Source organism: Arvicanthis niloticus, chromosome 1 (assembly GCF_011762505.2).
Source record: "Arvicanthis niloticus isolate mArvNil1 chromosome 1, mArvNil1.pat.X, whole genome shotgun sequence".
NCBI lineage: Eukaryota > Metazoa > Chordata > Mammalia > Rodentia > Muridae > Arvicanthis > Arvicanthis niloticus.
The window spans coordinates 143,412,118-143,428,735 of record NC_047658.1 but is presented as its reverse complement, the minus strand read 5'-3'; the positions used below and the strand labels follow the sequence as shown (position 1 = coordinate 143,428,735).

Below are 16,618 nucleotides of genomic sequence, written 5' to 3'. Positions count from 1 at the left end.
TTGTTAGGGGTTACAATTCGGGTCCTCATGCTTGTGTTGTAACAATTACCCACCAAGCCATTTTCCTACACCCTCTGCCATAGTTAGAAGAGCTAACACCAATACCCCTTAAATTCTTCTATAAAGTAAAAAGGGAAAAGACAATACCAAATTCATGTTATGAAGACAGAATCATGATACTAAGACTTGATAGACTACAACATAAAAATAAAACTATAGACTGATGTCACCTGTGAACACAGGCACAAAAATTCTCATTAAAGTACTTGCAAATTGAATTCAAGAATGGATTAACAAGATCATAACACCATATTCAAATGGTGAAATGACTCTAAAGGCCACACTGAGAACCTCTTAGATCTCATGAACACTATTGAAAAGTGGTGGGATACAAATGTGATAAATAAAACTTGTATCATTTCTACATCCCAATAATAAACTTGCCAAAAAAAAAAAAAAAAAAAAAAAAAACGAGAAAAAGAAAACCATTCATGATAGCGTCAAAAAATATGTAGGAATAACCATAACCAAGGAGGTGAGACACTTCCACAAAGGCGACTTAAAAACTCTGAAGGAAGAAATTGAAGAAGACCCCAAAGAGCGAATGACTTTCCTTCATGGCTTGGCACAGTTAACACTGAGAATGACTGTGTTTCCACAAGTGACGTATATGCCAATGAAATCCCCTCAACTTTCCAATGATATTTTTCACTGAACTAGAAAAAAAAAACCCAGCTAAATTTCATACAGAAGCAACACCCACATCAAACAGTGAAAGCACATACCTGATCTCAAACTACACTACAGAACTATAGTGACTAAACCACATGATCCCAGCACAAAGCAGACATGTAGGAATGGAAAAACAAAAAAAACAAACAAACAAAAAAAACAAACAAACAAAAAAAAAAAAACCAGGAGGCCCAGAAACAAGCCCACAGAGATTCTGCCACATAATTTTTGACAAAGGTGTTGAAAATATACTTTGGGAAAAAATGCCCAACAATGCTGACAAACCTAGTATCACCTGTCAAGAAATGAAACCAGATACATATCTGCTGTCATGCATTAAAAAAAATCACTTTAGGGTGTAAGATCCTGTCTTAGTGTTTCTGTTGCTGTGGTAAAAAAACCATTATCAGAAGCGATTTGGTGAGAGAAGGGTTTATATACAAGTCTCAGGTCACACCCGATCACTGAGGAACTCAGGGCAGGAGTGGAAGCAGGAACTGGGGCTGAATGGACAGGGGATGCTGCTTATTGGCGTGCTCCTGCTAGCTTGCTTGTGCAACTGCTTCCTTAGACAACCCAGGACCACCTGCCCAAGGCAGGCTCATCCCAGTGGTTGGTCCCTCCCATATCATTTGTTAATTAAGGAAATGCCCCACAGGTCAGTCCGGTAAGGGTGTTTTCTCGTTTGAGGGTCTCCTTCAAAATGACTTTAGCCCTTGTCAAGCTGACACAAAAATAACCAGAACAGACCTGCAACTGAAATTGTCAGAGGAAAGCAAGAACTAACCACCACAAGGTATAGGAATCGGCGTGGACTCCCTGAAAGGGATCCTAGCAGCACAGGAAATGTCTACACAGCACAGGAAACCATTAGATTGAAAAGACTGCCTACGTTTCCTAGGCTCACAGGCACCATGAAAGCAGTGAGCATGCTGTGTTTCTGAGAACCGTCAGATGCTCTTCAATAGTCGAGGAGGCATAGATGGTGCCCGTGTGAGCACAACTGACCAGTTTGTATTCCAGAAAGTGAGTAAGAGGAGCTGAAAGACGGTGGGGGTCCCCAAAGTCCTAAGTTTGAGGGCAAAGGTAAAATAAACACTGTGTGTCAGCACAGTCAGGGTGTTTCGAGGCAATGAGTCTATTAATTAGCCTTGTATAACCATTCCACAGTGTAAATTGTATTCCATAAATATATACATTTATTGATTAAAGGTTAAAAAGGCTACACACACACACACACACACACACACACACACACACACACGACTTGAACCAAAGATCATTTTTGGTTGCTGTTGTTTTTGAGATAGCATCAAACTACATAGACCCTATATGCCTAGAACTCACTGTTTAGACCAGGCTGGTCTTGAACTCAAAGAGATCCACCTGTCTCTAACCTCCTGAGTGCTGAGGAAATGTTTATCATGCTGGGCCATAGGTGATTTTATTTATTTTTGAGTAGTAACTGAACCTTCTAACTGTAAAGCTAAGAACTGGTCGGGTGTGGCTATAGAGTCCCCAGTGGCCTTCTCCGAGTATGAGACTGATGGGGGCTCACAGGACTTTGAAAGTGTGAGATGCTAGAATCAAAGGGAGATTACACATGGCAAAGCACTGTGCAAGCCGTCAAGGAAAGAAAGGTGTCAGTATTGGTAAACCCATGGCTGGGACATGGTAAGAGTGAACAGTGGGCTGCCGGCAGGCTCCCGGCTTCATAGTGTATTTACAGAAAGGCCTTGAGGGATAGAGAAGGGAACACATAGAATGTGCTTCTGTGATGGTGAGTAGAGAAGGGTGGCGGTGGTGGTGATGAGGGGTAAACAGGTTCAACTTTTTTTCCTGGCTTCCGTTTAACACACACTTCCATCTTCCTCCTCCCTTTCTTGCCCCTTATCTCTTTGTCCCTTATCTCCTAACGATCTTAGGGTCACCTCCTTCTGCCGGTTCTGACCTTGAGCCATCGAGCTGGTTCTTCTGGGCACAGCCTCATCCAGACAGAGCCAAGTCCTGGCGGAGGCCTCACTGAAGTAATCCACAGTGAAAGCTTGTTCTTTTCAGAGAGCGAAGCAGGCTAAGGAGAGAGAGAGAGAGAGAGAGAGAGAGAGAGAGAGAGAGAGAGAGAGAGAGAGAGAGAGAGAGAGAGAGTTTGTTGTGAAGCCACACAGTCTCAACCCCAGTCCAGTTCCACTCCCTCACAAGATCTCTTTGGACCCTTCCCTGGATGACCTCCAACTTTAATGAAACGGGAAAGCAGAGTGTTGCCCAACCAAAGAAAAGCACGTAGCAGTGTATTTTAAATGCCTTTGGCAAGCACGGGAGGGTGGGGAGGGCAGGAGGGGACTTTAGAACTTGGCCCACAAGGGCTTTCTCCATGAACCTTGAAGGGGGATGCGTCAACCAGGCACTCTCAGGGTCTTTATGAACTCATTTGTACTTACAAGAATGGGCGGGGACCACTAAAGAAGTCTCAGACAGAACTTCGGCTCTGCTCACTGTTTATGCCCAGGAAAGCCGTGAGCAAAAACAGACAGAGGGGAACCCCAAGTTGCTGCGTGAGAGGAGCTACCTTTAAGAAGTGAGCTGCTTGAAATGGTTCCTCGAGTAGGGACTTAAAGGATGGTGGGGGTGGGACAGATGGAGAGAAAAAGAGATGGTGCATATGATCATGTCCATAAGGGCGCGAGGGGCACAGGAAGTAGCAGCGACTGGAAAATCAGAAATTGAGGTGCATGAAGACCGGGGGTCACAGTCTGAGCTACGACGAGACAGGAAGGCAGAAGCTGGAGAAAGTAGTCCCTTGTTCTCTAGATAAAAGGGAGACAGACTAAGTTTGTCTTTTCTAGTAAGCGATGTAATGCTGGCAGACTATTGGATAGGGTATGTGGGAAACAAGGCAGCCCCGAGCCCCTGCCTGGGCTGGCTGCCGGGTGGGGGTGGGGGGGAGGATTGGGAGGTGTGGAGGGTGGGGGGTTGGGGTGTGGGCCCTCTGAGACTCTTGACTTGGCTGACTTGGCTGTCGTTGTCTAGTTAATGAAAAAATGGCTTGCAGCATGTGTATAGACCTGGATGCAACCGCTCTCGGTCCCTCCTAGCCAACTTGAGCGAGCCAGTCTATGGCTGTTTGCTTTTCAGTTGTTTGCTTGGTAGTTGGCAGCGATGGACAAGAATTGAAGGTCAGTGGGCATGCTTTTGATTTAGCTCCCTGAGTGGGTTTTGAATCTTCATGGGAAACTCTGTTCTCGAAATTCCATTTGCCAACTTTCATTAGACAAAGACTCGTGTATTAACTGACTCGTTTAAAGCTTTTTAACGGAACAATGAGAAATTTTGGATTATCAAATGATGAATGAAAAGTTGCAATCTTGTTCATCTATTATAAACAGACACCTTCCTATGGACTTCCTAACTCAGATCCTACTTACTGTGTAAGTAATAACTTTCCCCACAATTCTCCTGAAATCACCTTTCTGTGTCCTGGGACATAACACAGTAGAGGGTTAGAAGGGTTGGTGTGTGTCTAAAGAGTCAATGTGTATACATTTGTCCCTCCCTTCTCCCCCTCCATCCAGATCCATTTCCATTCAGTCTCTTAGACAAACTTCTTTTTTTTTTAATTTTATTTTATTTACATTTAAGATGCCATCCCCTTTCCCCATTTCCCCTCCCTAGAAAACCCCTGTCCCATGCCTCCCCTTTCCTTTTTGCTTTTATACAATTTTTTTAAATGTTAATCAAAGGATTTATAAGTTTGGTAATGCTCAATCAGAAGGGTAATCCAATACCCAACCTAGATATAAAGACTATCTTTGACTGGTGGAGACCTGTGAACATCTGCCTCCATGCCCCCTCTCTCTTTCTCTCTCTCATCACCTAGCTTCTCCTCTCCTTCATCTTCTCTCCTTACTCCATCTCTTCCTCTCAGTACTCCTTCCCACTTAGCTCCTCCTACATATCACTCTTCCTGTTAAAGTAAAACTTTTCTCTCAAAATACAGTTAGAGCATACTTATTCCTAATTGTACCAGTGAGGTATAAGATAGTTCTAATACCCAGTCCATCATTTTGTTGACTAACCAGAACCTCTGTTAGACAAACTTCTAAGAGATAACAACAAACATAACAAAATAAAATATCATAAAACCCTTTCATATTGAACTTGGGCAGGACAAACCAACAGAAGGAAAAGAGCCCAAGAGAAGGCACGAGAGTCAGAGACCCACGTGGTTACATATTCAGGAATCCCATAAAAGCTCTAAACCAGAAGCCCTAATGTATATGCAGAGGGCCTGGTGCAGGCCCTGTGCTTGCTGCCTCAGTCTCTGTGAGCTCATCTCAGCTTTGTTCAGTTGATTCAGAGGGCCTTGTTCTCCTGGTGTCTACTTCCGTTTCCATTGGGTTCCTGACTCTGAGGGGAGGGATTTGATGGAGACATTCCATTTAGGGCTGAGTGTTCCAAGGCCTCACTCTGTGTAATGTCTGGCTCTGGATCTCTGTATTTGTTCCTGTAGGAGAAAACTTATCTGAAGATGGCTGAATAAGGCATTGATCTATGAGTATAGCAGAATATCAGTAGGGATCATATTATCAGTTCATCCTTCTGTCCTTCCTTCCTTCCTTCCTTCCTTCCTTCCTTCCTTCCTTCCTTCCATCCTTCCTTCCTTTTCTTTCTTTCTTCTTTAGAACAGTTGTTTTTTTTTTCCCTAGGTCTTTGGGCTATCTAATCTCTGGTGGTCACCTAACCAGTGTTGTGAATGGGTTTCATCTCATAGACTTTGAGTCAAATCAGACATGGGTTGGTCACTCCCCCAAGCTTTGGGCCACCATTGCCCTAACATACCATTGTAGATCAAAGGGTTGTGGCTGACTTGGTGCTTGTTTCTATTTTGGTATCACATAGAATATTTTCATGTGCCAAAGATGCTAGAACATAGAATCCCAGTGCTCTTATGACAAAATGGGAGACAAAGACAGGATAGTCCCCTGATGCTTGCATGGCCAAATAGGATGTCATATGCACAGAAAAACAATAAAGGAATCCTGTATTGAGCAAGGTGGAAAGGTTAGGATTAGGGTTTAGGTTAGGGTTGGAGTTAGGGCTAGGATTGTTCTCTGACCTTCACTTGCTTGTTGGGCCACTGGCATACCCACACTCATGAGAAAGCACACACACACACACACACACACACACACACACACACACACACACACACACACAGAGAGAGAGAGAGAGAGAGAGAGAGAGAGAGAGAGAGAGAGAGAGAGATGAATTTTATAACATACTCACCCCAACCTTCTGACATACAAAGATTAAAAAATAAGACAAATACAACAAAAACCATCAGAAACCAGGCTGAAGAGACTCCATCAGCGAAGTGCTTTGCTTGCAAGTGCAAGCATGAAGACCTGAGTTCAGTCTCCAGAAACCATGCAGAAACACTTGGGCATTGTGGCCTGCACTTGTAGTCCTAGCATTGTGGCGATGGGGATAGGCAGTTCCCTGGGGCTCGCTGGCCAGCAGGCCTAGCCTAATGGATGAGCTCCAGGTCAGTAACAGGACGGTGAGCATGCAGAATGACACTTGAATTTGGTCTCAGCATGTTTGAGCACCCTACCTCCAGCTAAATAACACAGAACAAGACAGAACCTCAGAAACCCTAGTCATTTGTCACTACTGACTATCTGAATAACACATGGGGACATTCCTGCTTGACAGAGTCACTTAGCAGCACAGCATCAGTCTCAAATTTTGATGGGAAGCTGGAGTTGATTTTTAGATTTTCTTTTTTAAAATGAGATCAAGAAGGACATAGACTTTTCCAGAATAGTTCCCACTGAGGCCACAAAGCAAAAATGCCTTCAAGAATCAGCAGGCATTGTCAATCTGTGAAGTGGGCCATGCATATGTAATAGGAGGGTGGTATATCTAAAGACAGGGAAATTCAATTTTTAAAAAGCCACCAGTGTCACCGTGTACACGAGTGTCTGGTGAATCCCATAGTAGGATGTCATCACGAGGTCCTTATTGAAATGGTTGAATTTAGATTTCAGAGCCAGAAGACTATAGAAAAAGTCTAGAATGGTGCCAACTTCATTCCCTACAGGAAGATAACCTGAACCATACTAAATTCAGAGAAGATGCCAGCCTGTCACTGTCTTTAGTTCACAAGGCCAGGAAGCAGAAATTTGAGCCAACGTACAAACAAGTGATTTCTCTTTAGAGGCCTCTCAGACTTAGCAGGGATGTTGTCAGTCAGCGTTGGAAGGGTACTGTGGTTTCCTAAAAGGGGCAGCAGAAGTCAGATATCGCAAAGGGCAACTCTAACTATGGTTGTTCTTTGGCCAGAAATCCTGCTCCCTGCAGTCAAGTCCTCCTGACTTTGTGTCAGCCCACAGCCTACACTGGAATCCTTCAGCTTGCTCTTGTTTGGGGGCGATCTGAATTGAGCTGCCCTCAGCAGATCCTTTGCTATGTTTGGGGATTCGAGAAATCTCCTCTAGGAAGACACACAGCTACGTTTGTGAGTCTCCCAAAGCTCTGCGGGATTTCAAGTCTGTTTGTTTTCACAGAAGCTGGTCTGGGTGTGCTGGGGTCTGATAACATCTTTCTGAAGTCTCACTTGTATTTAGAAATCCTTGGCAGTTGTGGAAGTATTTATATTTGGGGCTAAAAAGATCAACTGAGACTCAGTAAACAAGCAGATGGACATGAAACTGGAAGCTAAGAGAAGAATTGCAGCTTTGACAAATTACAGCCCAATTTGAAAAGGAGATGTCTTAATTTAAACATCTTGGTATAAAGGTTCTGCAGTGGGTCCCTGAGCAAACCACCCGAGGTAGGGCTGTGTGCTGCAATGGATCCTTTCTCCAACCACTAAATTAATCTTTTATCAAAACAGCTCCTAGCTTCTGAAAGAGGGTTTTCATATTAAAAAGAGAACTTGCTTGCAGAAACTGGTTGCATCTCTTACATAATTCAGGAGAATTTTCCCCATTGGGCCAACATTCCTGGTGTTTCAGTTTACCACGCATGGCCTTAATTGTAGCCAGACTGATCTAGATTCTTGGAGAAGCCACAGGATTATTGGAATGTTTCCATATTTTTCATTTACATCCACTGTCTTTCTTATCCTTCTGACTTCTGCTTTGGGGGAGAACAGTGCGACCTTGTAAGAGTCGTCAGTACCATTAGGCTTACAAACAGCTGTCTGTCTGTGTTCGAGTGGCTTCCAATTAAGAATGAGTTGTGGTGAATAAATCCAGGATCTACAGGCTTGGCTGCATTTGCCTGTTTATCATTAATTAATCAAGGAGAGGGTGGTTTTCTGCTTCAGCCGGTCTTCTGACTCTGGTGTGAATGGAGGTGGTCATGCCTGAGACCAGTAGGTGGTCTTCTCTGTGCATATCCCTAACAGTTTCCAAGTGTGAGTGCTGGCTTTGTGCCAGACACTGGGCTAGAGGGTCCCAAGTGCTTAGAGCCAGACACAAATCCCACGTTGGTGAGAGGGTAACTGTTTCATCATAAGCTAGCACGGGGATCATGGGGAAAGCCCATTGGTACAGGGGAGTTCTGGAGGGAAACACACCATAGCTCAGGGGGCTTGGAAGGCTGAGACCTGAAGATAATGTACACACGGAAGAGCCAGAATAACCAGATGAAAAGTGGGTAGACTGAGTTTGTTTTGAGGAGAGCAAGGATCATGCTTACATGTGACGTTCCATCTTAATTATAGGAACAGTCTGCTCATCCGTGGAAAGTATTTCAATTTTATAAGCCTATAAATTCCAGTGGTCCTCCAGAACCATTTCAAAATCTCCTTTCTGAAGTTTTCTTCCAGGCAGAACTTTCTTGTTTTATACAACGGACATAACATAAAATTTGTGCCTCAGAGAGACAGAGTATGATTACACAGATAGGATGTCCAAGTTTAAAATCTGACTCAACTATTTATTTGCTGTGTGACCTTGTGAAAGTTGTTGGTCATCTCTGAACTTCAGCTTTGTCAGGTGTAGAATGGAGGTATGAAAAGTATCTTCCTCATGGATTTCACGGGAGGGTCAGATAGCGTGTAGCGTGTAGCATGTCCATTCCAGTGCTACACAGCAAACCCTCTCACCACGTACAGTTTTATTGATGTAACCTATCAGCTAGTTCTAAACATATCTATCTCCTTATTGGTTTTGCCTACATATTCAGAGTTGGCTAGGGTCCATTCAGGAAGCTATCCTAAATGATTTAGCTTAGCATTTATTCTGGAAGATAGGGCGGCCTTTAATGCCCACGTTGCTCAAAGGCTGGATGTATTTAAGAGTCTAGGAATTCTATGAAGACACAGTTCCAGTTCAGTTGGTGGGAGGTGAGACTCAAACCTCTGTGTTACCAGGGAGCTCCAGGGTGATGTCCATGCAGTTGCTCTGTGCTGAGGAGTGAGGAGCCATACCATCTCTTTTGGGACTGACTACCTAGGCTCTGCTGGGGGAGCCAGTGTCTTGGAGTTTCATTGCTGTGAAGTGACACCAAGACCATGGCAACTCTTATAAAGGACAGCATTTAATTGGGGCTTACAGGTTCAGGGGGTCAGTCCATTATCATTATGGCAGGAAGCATGGCAGCACCTAGGCAGGCATGGTGCAGGAGGAGCTGAGAGTTCTACCTCTTGTTCCAAAGGCAGGTAGAAGAAGACTGGCATTCACACAGCTAGGAGGAAGGTCTTAAAGCCCATACCTAACTTGACACACTTCCTCCAACAAGGCCACACCTACTCCAACAAGGCCACACTTCCTAACGGTGCCACTCCCTGGGCTAGTATTTTCAAACCACCACAGCCAGGAACACTAGGAAGAAGGAGAGGACTTGCTCCCTGCCATTCTTTATACATGAAACTTCATGGTCCATCCCCTTCTTGCCTGGCCCAGTGCCCCAGGCAGTGGCCACTCAGTTAATGTAAGGGTATTGCCATCGGTGCACCAAGAGTGGTCCAGTTCTGGGGGACCACATCAGTCAGGGTTCTCTAGAGAGAATGACAGAGGTATATTCTGAGGGACAGTAAGCATGCTGGCAATTGTTGGCAAATGATAAGAATTATACTGAAGCTCCTGATCTGAACTTTACCTGGCAGACCAGTGGATCGGGAGCTTAGGTTAAACTTCTTAAGGAGGAAATCCTGTCCTAGGAAGTCTGGGTGCATAAGGACAATTATAGAGACCCTGGGCTGTTGTAACTGTTGAATTGTGTTTCCTTTGGCCTGGAATCCATGTTGAATCCTGTCCCACAATGCCTCAGAACAGGACGTGACTTGGAAATAGAACCTTATAGATGTACTAGCTAAGGCAACTCGTTTAGAATAGTGTTGTTGGTGGTACTTAATCTAATAGAAAGTGTCTTTATAGAAGGTGGAAATTCAGATGGAGACAGGCATGGATAGAAGGCAGAGGGTGGGAAGAGGCAGAAAGGTTACTGGGTGAATGACTGGCCATAAATCCTGAAACACCTGGGACCAAGAGAAGCTGGGAGAGGTAAGGAAACCTCTCCCAGGTGAGATGCCTTGATTTCAGGTTTTTGGGCTCCAAAACAGTGTGATGCCGACTTTCCATCGTCTTAAGGGGCAGTTTGTGGTATGTTGTGATGGTATCCCTAGAAAGCTAAGACAGAGGCTCTGAACCCTAGTTGTTTCTTGTTTTCTTTCCTATTTTGGTTTGGTTTGTTGAGACAGGATTGCACAGTGAAGCCCAGCCTTAGCCTCCTACCTCTGACTCCGGAGGGGCTGGGGTTAGAGCCATGAACCGTCACACTCCGATAATAATGTTAGTCTTTTATGTCAGGCCTTTGAGTTGTCCTGCTGCCTCTGGGTGTGACATGAAGGTTCCAGAGGCCTGGGTGTTGTCTTGGGGAGCGTCCTGTTGGCTGGGGTGGGTCGTTTAGCTAACCTTCATTCCTCTGAGGTATGTAGCATGCTCTCTGAACTCGGCAAGAAGCTAGAACCTTTATGAAGAAAGTGGCAGGTTACAGGTTACTCCCCTTTATGCCACCTTGTGAATCTGATCAGAGCAAGTGCCAAGTGTCTGTTAATGTCCGCAGTCTCTAAATCTGGAATTAGTGGGTGTAGGAAGAAGTGGGGCACATATGTCCCATCTCAGGTAAATTCAGGGAACAACAGGAGGTTGGGAGCGGTTGGGAGCAGGACTCTGGACCTTGGCACTGCTGGCTTTGGGTCCTGCGTGCAGTGTGGTTGCTGGCTAGCTGCCCCCCCCATCATCCCCCGTCCCCGCTTGTGTATTAGGATTGCCTGCTTGTAATTCTAATTGTTAAAGTAGCGGTTCTCAACCGTCCTAATGCTGAGACCATATAATACAGTTCCTCAAGTTGTGGTGCCTCCCAAAGACTAACTGTAATTTTGCTCCTGCTATGAATTATAACGTAAATATCTGATATTCAGGATATCTGATATGTGACCCCTGAGAAAGAGTGGTTTGACCCGAAGGGGGTCTCGACCCACAGGTTGAGAACTGCTGTGTTAAAGGCTGGATTATATTGCTTGAGAGTCTCTGGTGCAGTAGGTCTGGAGGAATTTCATAGTGAGTTTCCAGGTGATGAGACGGCATCAGCCTGTGGACCAGCACTCTGAAAGCTGCCTGCCTTAATCTTTCTAAGCCTCCAACCTGTACAGTCAGGTTTGTGATGTTTCCCATTTGTATAGCTGTGGGTTTTATCGAGGAAACCCCACAAGCAAAGCGCTGATAGCACACCGCTTTTCAGAAGGTTCCATCGGGGCCAGTGTGCAAAGCTTTGGCTGCAATGACATGAACTTCAGTGATGCTTTTGCGAAGTCTCTCCAGGGTGTTTCCAAGCCAGGAAGCATCTAAGATGGATGTGAGGATGATGTGCAGAGATGATGCCTCCTCTTGGGGATTTCAGAGAAGCAGATTTTCCTCCTGTATCTGTGGGATGCCTTCTTCTATCTAAGCCAGTGTGTGGGCCTGGGATGAGTTCTGGGCTGGAAGGGATATATGAAGGACAGCAGAGAAACTTCCCTTTACCTCAAGGCTCATCACACAGAAAGTCCTCTCCCCAGAGCTTAGTGAGTACTCCTGCCATGGGGAGCCGCAGCTGGCCAGCCTTGGCTGCCCCACAACAGCATGGCCCATCTGTGTGGGAAGCATTCTCAGCCCTTTCCCACACTCCTAGCTAAGCACAGAGATTGTCTGAAGTGTCAAGTGCCAAAGCCTTTCAGGAGCCACTGGATATGAATGCCCCGTGTCTCCTCTGGCGTGGGGGGGGGGGGGAACACAGACACACAGACCTTGAATGGACTGGCCCTCCTAACCCACTGTGACACCCCAGCCCCACAGCTCTTCCTCAGCTCCATCTTTGGGATTCTAGCTTTGGAAGGCAGACAGTCCGTGTCAGTAAATAGCTCCTTGTCTCCAGGATTCTGGCCCTGTCAGAGGCCCGGGGCTCTGCTTGGGAGCTGTTGTCCTGTTGCTAAGATTCCTGGAGCGAATCCAAGCTCACATTTTCCAGAGTGGTGGTGAATCGTTAATGATCACAAACCTCTGAAAAGGTAGAGGCTAGGCTCAGCCCAACATCATGTTAAAAATAATCTTAATATCCGAGTGGATGATATTTCTGCTTTTGCTTGACTTTTATGCAGCTGAACTTTGAGGGCAAAATTGAAAAAAAGTTTTTCTGTGTATGTTTGAGGAAAGCTTTCTTCTTCAAAGCAGTGGACTGTATTTGAGCCATTGCCATGTGCAAAATAGCAAGGGTGCACAGTCCACTTTAGCTAGAGGGCATGGAGTGGATGGCATAAGTGTCCTGCTTCTACTTTTGAAAATTTGTCTTTGCCCTAACCACAAATTTCTCTCCTTAGCATCTTTGTTTCACCCCACAGTAGAGCCACATCATGAACAGTGTTTAAAGAAAACTTCTAATAATACATTCTTGCAGCTAACATAACCCCCATTGCCCAACCCTCAACCTCTTCCCCAATTCCTAGTTAGCTTGATTTGTCGACTTACAGTATAAGTTACCATTTATTTTCTTGCTTATCTGGATGTCATGTCTCCTTATCTAGTGTGTCTATGTGATTTCAGGAATTGTACATTTGCTTGCTCTCACACTGGAATATTGAAATCCTGTGTGTAGGGCCCTTCTCAGGCCAGTCTGTCTTGGCAGTCAAATTGAAAAGAGCAGAATGAGGTAGGCTCTGGTGGTGCACACCTTTAATCCCAGCACTTGGAGGCGGAGGCTGTTGGATCTCTGAGTCTGAGGCCAGCCTGATCTACAGAGCAAGTTCCAGGACAGCCAAGGCTATACAGAGAGAGCCTGTTTGTTGAAAAACAAAACAAAAGAAAACAACAACAACAACAACAAAAAACAACAAAAAGAAAAAAAAGAAGAAAGGAAAAGTCAGAATGAAAATCAGGGAGACACCTATATAGCAATATTAATCACTAAGTGAGAATACCTAAAACAAACAAACAAACAAACAAACAAACAAAAACAAAACAAAAACCCAACCAACCAAACAAAAAACCAAACCAAATCAAACCAAACTAAACCCTCCAAACAATAACAACAAACAAACAAAAAGCCCAACAACAATACAAAACAAAAAAAGAAAGAAAAAGAAAATACTCAAGGATCCTGGGACTTTTGTAGACGTTTGATCAGTGTGCTTAGTACAAATAAAAGCAGACTTGTTTTCTGGTTCTACGCTGAAGAAAGCCAACTTATAAGCACTCCCCTCTCTTATTTAATAGTGTAATGTCTGATAGGAAGGGCTTAGAAACAACAGCAACAGTGTTTATAGAATCATACATAATCTTCAGTGTAGAACCCGGCAGTCACGTTTCTAGATATTTGCCCAATTGAGTTGAAAGCTTATATCCACAAAAACCAAACCAAACCAAACCAAACCAAAACCCATTTATGGCGGCTTTATTCATTAGAGCCTTGAGCTAGAAAAACATCACAATATCCTTCGATAAGTGGATGGATAAGTAAACCACAGACCTTCTAGAAGGTTATTCCCCAGAGAGAAGGGGAGAGCCACCAAGCACTGGGGAACGTTAAAAAATGTACTGCCAGGTGAGAGAAGCCAGTGTTACAAGGCTCACACTTTGTGCTTCCAACCACGTGACATTATAGAAAAGGTGAAGGGTCAGCTGTTGCCAGGAGTTAGGGGCTGGCTGTGAACAGACAGAAACTGAGCAGTTGAGAGCAGTGGACGCATGCGTCCTGGCAAACACAGCAGCACAGCACAGGTCTCAGGGTAGACTGACTTCAGTGAATACAAACTCATCATTAGCCGTGATTGGCTGGTAACCAGAGTCCCATAGCGATACAAGGAGCTACTGTCCCCTCTGTTTATCTTTCTAGTTTAGCTCAACGTGTGGACTCACTGTATAAATTAAGTTTTCTTGCTTGCCTGTAAACCTTTCTTCCTCTTGTTTTCTGTTCTGTCTTTTAGATGCTGGCCGGAGCCTGTTGGCTTTCTCTGGTACTCGGGGGCTTTTCCCTCTCTCTGAAGCTATTTTCCTTTTGTGATGTGGCTGCTTGCTCACATGCCTGACTCAAAGGGTTTGGATTTCCTTCTACATCTCCTTACACTAGGCAGCTGCTGAAATTTACAGCTTTCCTGCTCTGGGAGTTTTTCCTTTAAATTCTAATAAAATTATTGTGGTTTTTTTTTTTTTTGTTGTTGTTGTTGTTGTTGCTCATTTTAAGTCCATTCTTAAATTTTTTTTACTAAACGCAGTCACTATTGCTAACGCCAAGAAGCACTTGCTTACAGGAGCCTGTTATAGCTGTCCTCTGAGAGGCTCTGCCAGAGCCTGACAAATATAGATGCGGATGCTCTCAGCCAAACATCGGACTGAGCACCGGGTCCCCAATGGAGGAGTTAAGGGAAGGACTGAAGAAGCTGAAGGGGTTTGCAACCCCATAGGAAGAACAATATCAACCAAACAGACCTCCCAGAGCTCCCAGGGACTAAACCACCAACCAAAGAGTACACATGGAGGGACCCATGGCTCCAGCCGAATATGTAGCAGAGGATGGCCTTGTCAGGCATCAATGGGAGGCCTTTGGTCCTGTGAAGACTTGATGTCCCAGAGTAGGGAAATTCGAGGGCTTGGAGGTGGGAGTTGGGGGGGTTGGTGGGGGAACACCCTCATAGAAGCAAGAGAGGGGGGATGGGATAAGGGGTTTTCAGAGGGGAAACTGGGAAGGGGGATAACATTTGAAATATAAATAAATAAATAAATAAATAAATAAATAAATAAAATAACCAATAAAAAATAAAAAAGAGAGAGAGAGAGATCAAGAACCCTGAGAAGGGGCCCCCAATTTATCTGACAAAATGTTGTATCCCGAGTGGGACTTCTCCAATTTTCTGATGACAATATCACAGTGGCCACACAGTGGCTGTTGTCTCCAACAATTGTTCACAGAGAAAGAGAGGGCATCCTGATACCGTTGATAGTTCTCTGGAAGGCTGAAGCAAGGCATGGCAAGTATCACCACAGCGTGCAGCGGAAATACAAGCCGTGAGAATGCTGGTAAAGACTAGGAGTCCTTCCATGTTCTAGATCCCAGAAAGTAACGTGTTGAACCTCAGCAGCTTTTATACATAGATGTGTAAGTGGATAAGCCTTCTGTTAGCGTTGGCCTAATAATAATGTCAGGGTGGGGAGGAGGGAAAGAGAGCTGGGGGGGGGGGTGGACAGAGAAGGGAAGAGAGGAGAGGGAGATGAGGGAGGGCGAGGGGAAAGAAAGAGGGGGAGGGAAGAGGAGACGGAAGGATGGGAGAGTGGGAGGGAGGGGAGAGGGAAGGGAGGTAGGGAGAGAGAGAGGAGGGAATCCTCCAATGATGCACCCCTTGGTGACCTACTTTCTCCAGTGGACTCAGCTAGGGTTTCTATCACCTCCCAAAATAGTGCTGCCAGCTGGGAACCAAGCCTTCAATATAGGAGGTCATGGGGCCATTTCATATTCAGTTACAACACTAGCTTTTTGCCTACCATGTATTCTTTCCAGGACCTGTTGTCCTCTCTTTTAAGAGTCTACCTTGGTTATAAAGCACTCTGGCCATTATAAAAAAGAAAACAATGCAGAAATTACTCAAAACACTAAAAAAAAAAAAGTGCTATGATTTGAGTTAGCGGTCCCGTTGTTGGGGATCTAGTGTACATTCCAGTGGGAAACAAAGTCAGGCTGCTAACGAGGCTCCTGCATGCTTGTGTTCACTACAGCATCATTCACAGTGACCGAGAAATGAATGGGTAGAGGAAGTGTGGTACACAGCCACCGTGGAACACTTCTTAGCTATCCAAGAACAGTGTTCTGTCATTTGCAGCAACATGGATGGGACTGGAAAGCATAACAATAACAAAGAATAAACAAAACAGCAGCAGCAGCAGCAACAACAACAATCCCCGTCAAGCTCAGAAAAACAGGGTGTATATGATCTTGTGGAATACAGAAAAGTGCTTTCATGAAAACTGAGAAGAGAATGTGGCCTAGGCTAGGCAGACTAGGAGGGAGAAAGGGGCGGGGACATAGATGCTAAGCAACAGATAGAAGTAAGATGCTATTGCACAGTAGGGTGATGATAGACAGACAGGGATGCACTGTGTATTGTAAAAGGCTAGAAAATGAACATTAAAAGTGATAAATGTTTGAGGAGATAGACATATTTGCCCTGATGTAAACACACAATGTATGCATGTATCAGGCTTTACACTGTAGCCCACAAACATTTTTAATGTTTTTGGCTTTGGGATGCAAAGGGCCCTAACTCTTCCCTGGAGCAAGAAAGACTTGGGTTTCTTGGAATGGGATAAAAGAGGAAGCAGATGGAAAAAGAAAATGTGCTCTTCCCTCCCTC

General features: G+C 44.8%; 1 long non-coding RNA gene across 1 annotated transcript; it reads left to right on the top strand.

The window, feature by feature from the left end:
• Nucleotides 1–3,100: 3,100 nt before the first annotated feature.
• On the top strand, nt 3,101–14,419 carry LOC143441155 (uncharacterized). The gene is made up of 3 exons (XR_013108381.1): nt 3,101–3,307; nt 3,760–3,905; nt 14,201–14,419. It is a non-coding gene; the product is annotated as an uncharacterized LOC143441155 (long non-coding RNA).
• The last annotated feature ends 2,199 nt before the right edge of the window (nt 14,420–16,618 follow it).